Below are 6255 nucleotides of genomic sequence, written 5' to 3'. Positions count from 1 at the left end.
ATTAGAAAACAAACGAGTTCATACACTTTTTTTTTCATAGTTAGTCGTGGTCTTCAAAGAAAACTTGCATGGTAACCGGTTATTCTTAATTTGATTGTTTTTACAGTTATACTTTGATATTGTTTTTCAGTAGTCGATAACATTTACTTTGAATGTGTTTTTTTTTCAGTTTTCAAGCAATGGATCTAACTTTTTCATGTTGGTGTTTTGCAGAAAAATTTTTTGCATGCAAAACTGAAATGAGATATTTCAGAAATGATTTTTTTTGCAATTTTAATGTTTTAAAAAAATCTTGGCCTCTAATTTGAATGACTTTCATAAATAAATTCATCAGAAATATTTCAATATCAATACACTGTATTTGAGTTTAACTAGTCGCAAATCTCAATAAATTAAAATAAGCTTAACTGTCACTAAATTCTAGAGCATAGCATCTTGAATTAAAAAGGGCGGATTGATTGTTTTACCATTTTGTACGATGGTTGCTGAATTTAATGAGTTATGTTGAGTTTCAAATTAAGCTGTTGTAATCAAACACAAAGAACAGTTGTGCAAAATGACGAAAAATTTACACATTGAGTCAAAAACCAGAAAGCATACCAGTTGAAATTTAAAGTTAGGAAATAAAAATTGAAATAAAGTTTGTTGAATTATTCAACGAAAAATGGTGAAATTAAATGCAAAAGCTTAGTTTTCCAGATTTTCTAGGTGTGTTTCACAGTTTTTCGTTAGAAAAAAATCATTGTATTTTGGAGCTGTTGTTCTATCATCTCAAATTGTAAAACTTTCCATTTGTTATAAACTCCAGAAAATCAATTCTGGAGAAATCCATAAACCATAAAAACCAAAAACGCATTGAAAGCTCTCTCCAAAAGATCTAATGGTGCTGTCACAATGAAATTGCACATTTTTGATTTCAACTAGCAAATGAACATCTGCAGGTTTTTGCCGTTTTCTCTGCCTTTTTTACTTATATAGGACTGAAATTGTGAAAAAAGCTAGATTAGGTTATCTGGATCAAAATTGTAGAAAAATAATCAGAAGGCGTGAAGTATCCAGTATATCATTACAAGTTTCAGAGCTGTACTTGTTATGTAAACATCCTCAAAACCAACGCAAGAAATTTAAATGAATGGACTCAAATTGGTTCTTTTGGAAGCTGATGATCTTTTCTTTATGCTGCGAAAAAATGACAGACAAAAGTGCTAGAAAAGTTACCTGGTCAGGCGTCAACAAAAGGCTTAACTTGACAAGTAAAATCACGCTGCTGATCGAAATAGGCCAACACAAGAGCTATTCCAACAGGTGTTTTGGACAAATGTCATCTTCGGTCCATGTACAAGATGCTATTAAGAAGTTAAATTGTCTCTAACTGTTGCTCAGTTTTCTAGTATAAGCGCCCAAGACCTTTTGATATCTGTATCGCCAAAACAGACACGAGCATTTTTCGACGCCGGACCAAGTAACACTTCACCTGTTTTGCCTGTCGTTTTTTCACAGCATAATTAAAGAAATGATAATGTGAAGATCTCCGAAGGAACCAATTTGAGCCTATCAACTCAAATTCCTTGTGTTGTTTTTGAGGATAGTTCCAGAGAAAGAACCCCTCTGAAACTAGTAATGCCTTCTGAACAATTGTTCTCAAACTTTGATCCAGCTAGCTCCTTCTAAGTAATTTAAACTCGAATATTTCATAAATTCTATTCTATACTTCTAATAGTTGCACAGTAAACGACAAAAACTTGGCAAAAAAACGATTTCTTTTAGTGTTTGTAATCAAAAAGTTGCAACTTTACTCACCCGTGACTGCAGGTAGAAAAATTAACACTGATTGGAAAGCACCCAGTAGGTAATGGGTACGCTATAGTTATCGACTTCATTGCTTCTGCTATTGTTTTTGGGACGCAGCTCCTAAATATTCCAACACCAGATTTTAACAGCTGATTTGCCAATATTAATTCATAATAATTAAGTCTGAAATACTAATGTTAAATTGTTTTCTACCAAATACCAAATCGGGTGGGAAAAAATTCAATTTCTATTTGGTGGTTTTGCGGGAAAACTCAGTCAATTTACATGGCATAAAAATTAATTATTAGGCTCGCAAGATCAATCTGAACTAGTGTGAGTGTGATTCTACTAAACTTTAGTTCCCACGAGTGAAGAACGGGAGAACGCTCCACTTATGTACAATTTTTTCAAATCATTAGTTGCTATGATAATATTATTGGTTTAAAATTATTGGCTATAGTTTAGCTATAAAAGCAGAACACTTAAGCTTGGGGTTTTTTAAACTTTCAATTCTTGACTTTTCAACTAACCGCTTTCGACGGAATTTTTATACCATTTGAGAAGTTCAATTGGGCGTTAAAAATTTTCTAATATGGCCAACTTGGCATATTTAACAGGCAACATTTTGGGTTCTTATGACGCGCCTTTGAGGCGCATTATTGCGTTCCAATCCAAGCTCAGCCAAGTTTTTTGCCCTATTATTAGAGTGTGACACGCTAAACACAACTTTCTAATGTTTTCTTTCGATTTTTTTTTCATTGTTTTGTTAGTGCACCCTCTGGTACAAGTTAATTCAACCAAAGTTGGCAAAATGACACTAGATTTTTTGAAGACGTTTTTGGCGGCATCACTCTACATAAAGCAGAAAGTGTGCGCTGAAAAACGTGATCGCTTGATCAAAGTTTTCCAGGGCCTTAAAACAACTTTTTGGTCCATTTTTCCAAAAAAAATGATCAATATACCAATAGGGTCTTTTCACAATAGGGTCTTTACACTGATCTTGGAGAGCTGAGAAAATCACTTAGATCAAACCTTAATTGAATTGTTCGATAAAAATTTTTTTAAGGTCCGCATCCTCCTTCCCTCAAAAAAACCTTAGATACGCCCTTTTATATGTGGACTAAGTTTTTCAGACATCTCAAATAAAGTTTCAACCTTTCGTCCAAGCGGAATCGTTTTTTTGAAATTCGTTTAATTAAAAAAATTCTGGTTGGAAAAAAGCTATTAATGTTCCATATTTCAAAAAAAATTACAGAACGTTTGTTTTTGGGGTGTTTTTTCTCCAGACAGTTTTTCTGCTAATTTTAGCTCCATTTTTAAGCTAATTTTCAGATAATGTTGATTTTAAAAGCTCAGATACAATTTGTATCAACTTTGGTCATTTTTTGCGAGAGTGTTTAATTTTTTTTCTAGTTATGAAGGTTTCAAATTTGCCTGGTTGGCCTAGTGTGGATAATTATTGCGCAAGAAAAATTCGCGCTAGTGAGGCGTAAGCGGCAATTTAATCCGGCAGAAGGGTCCCAACTTGAAACTAGGCATGCTAGGTGTTCTAGTCAAAATGTTATTAAATAGCGTCTAGAAGATAATATTCTATTTTTCCTTTTTTCAATTTCTTAATTATTAAATCAAACCCTATTTCAAAGATGATACTCTGATGCGAACAGTTTTGTCTATTTGTGTTTCATGTACTGTTTGGAATAATTAGGTTGCTCGATTCACAATGAAATAAACTTATGTCCTCATTGAAACGCGGCTTAATGTGCACTGACAAATTTAGACTAGAAATAGAGCACAGTAGAGCGCACAGTAGTTTTTTCAATCTGATCAAATTGGCAAACTCCATTAGGTTTACATAAACGGTTGCTGGTGAAATCAAAAAAATGCCCCCCGAAATCTAATGAATCATCCGTAGAATGATTTAAAGTTAGTGTTTGCGTTACTTGTTTTTTCAAAGTTCTAGAAAAATGTTCAAAACTTTTTCTGTTGATACAAGATATACCCTTAGGCATCTGAGACTTGATACCTAACAATATCTAGGTTCAGAGCTCCTGATCAAGATGTTCCTGCTGAGATTGAATGAATACTTCGAACAATTTTTTTTACTATCAAACATTTTTCACCGATTTTTCATAATTGTTTTTTGCTTTGATCGTTGAATTTGGTTTTTTTCTAAGGCAATTTTCAAAGAAATTGGTTTGTTTTGTGCTACTTGTTTAATTAATAGAAGCAAAAACTTATCCTCATATTATAATATGAAAAACAATTTGCACTCTATCTGATTTCAAATATTGATTCCAAGAAATCGATATCTGTAAGAACAAGATTTTCTCAACCAATTTCTTCAGAGCAGAACTTTTTTCAGGTAAGTTTCACATTTATGAAAATAATTTGACTTCCATTTCGAGTTTTCTAAATTTCACTCAATATTAAGCAAATCAAAACCAAAAAAATTTGAAAATATTAGATTTTCCGTTGTTTGTGATTCAATCAACTGCGTACGTTGATTCAACTGTCCTCAATTTTTGTTTTGATTTTTTTCTATTTAAACATTTAAACGAGCCCAGTTAAAACTATTTTTTTTTCCTTGGTTTTCGAAGTTTAGATTATGTATATTGATCAGTTTTACCCAATTCAAATATTAAGGGAGCCCATATGCAAAATCCAACTGACTGTTTATTAGAAGGTTGTGTTTTTCCTTCAGAACTTTGATGATGGAAAAATAGTTAGTGAGAACGATCAAAAATTATACCACATTAAAATTTTTTTAAACACTAGCTACTGAGTTCAAAAACCGGTTCAGTCCAATTATTGTTATTTTTTCTGAGTTTTTTTATATCAATTTATCTGTAAAGCTCAGCTCAAAAGCGTAATTCATTTAGACATTTATCATGCCAATTTAAATTGAGACAAGACGGACCGGCTTAATTGCGTGCGTACCGCTTAGCAATGCGGCTACGGAGCTGATTTAAATTATCCTGACAAAGCGCATTTAACTTGAAAATTAAAAAACGCATTTTTTTTTTCAAATTGGGTTGATTTTGGTTTAGAAATAATAGAGCCAAAACTTGCCCAACATTTTCTTAAATGACCCAAATTGTTTTGCAAACTGGGGGCCTAAAATTTTACACCAAAAATGTTTCATTTGGATTTTTTTGATCAATCATAAATTATGCCGAAACTACACAATCGATCGCTGATATGATTATATCAAAGTGAGCTTATTATGTAGTCCAATAAAAAGGGATATTTCAAAAAAAATTGATCACTTTTGGTTTTGTAGTCATTCACAAATTACGCCATAATTACTCAATCGATCAATGACATAATTTTAACAAAATGAGCCTCTTATGTAGCCCAATAAAATTTCCAGAGGGGGTATACAATCCAAAGTGTAGTATCTTGAGAACTTGAAGTTTGATTTTTTTTGTTTTTTTTTGTGTTTTTTTTCTAGATTTTTCTAATTTAAAACGGCGGAGCAATGTCAAGTCTCCAGATGGTAAAAAAAGCATTGGCAAGTATCCAGAAGGTGATTCGGTTTTGTTTCCAGATTGGTAAACGGATAGCCAAAAATATCAATTTTATATTATATTGATATTTTTCGCTGAAACTGATGGGGAGAGCAAATTTGGTTTTTTATCTCCCAGTGCGAATTCGTAAAGCAAAAATATTCACACTGGAATTTAATAACAACGAGTAAAAAAGTTCAATTCTAACGAAAGAAAAGAAAAACTATGCAAATTAATTGTAGAACTTACATTTGAATTTTTATTTGAAATTGGTTGTTGATGATTGAATGAAAAAATTGGAAAAAAATTTTTAGTTTCGCAAAATTTACGAACAATCAGAAACAAAATTTATTTTAACTACCAAATTGGAAATGATGAGCTATTAGAATTTTTAAACAGTATATGATGCTTACTTTTTGTTAAGCAAAATTGGAATAAACTATTTCGATGAAACAATAATGAAAAAGCTTTTTTATTTTTGGTAACTTTTTTCTATGAAATAATTGAAATATGTCGAACCAATTATTACCCTGCTCCTTATCTGTTGTTGGTTAAAAAAGAAAGGTTGCGGGAGCAAAAAATGGTCATACTCAGCTGGTCATTGTTCGGAAAAAAAGCAGAGATAGTGGTAGCTATGACGGCTTGTTGCTATTCGGTTTAGAATTTACCACTTTAATTATTATTTTTTTTATTTTAAAATTTTTTCAAGGAAAAATAGCCTTACTGAAATTTTTTTGAAATACGCAAATTTGTCTGAATTTTAGAATCAAGCTGTTTTATGATGTTTTTCCTCAAAATCAGGCACGCTGAAATTTTCAGATGAATTCAAAATTAGAAATCACATTGGAGTCCTTTTAAGCGTGATTCGATGTAAATTTAAAAACTTTGATTGCAAAATTCTAAGAAAAAAATTGATCAGAAAAAATTTTAATCCAAATTACAATGAAAAAGCAAGTAG

This window comes from Symsagittifera roscoffensis, chromosome 3 (genome assembly GCF_963678635.1).
Source record: "Symsagittifera roscoffensis chromosome 3, txSymRosc1.1, whole genome shotgun sequence".
NCBI lineage: Eukaryota > Metazoa > Xenacoelomorpha > Acoela > Convolutidae > Symsagittifera > Symsagittifera roscoffensis.
The sequence above is the reverse complement of the archived record's forward strand: the minus strand, read 5'-3'. Positions refer to the sequence as shown.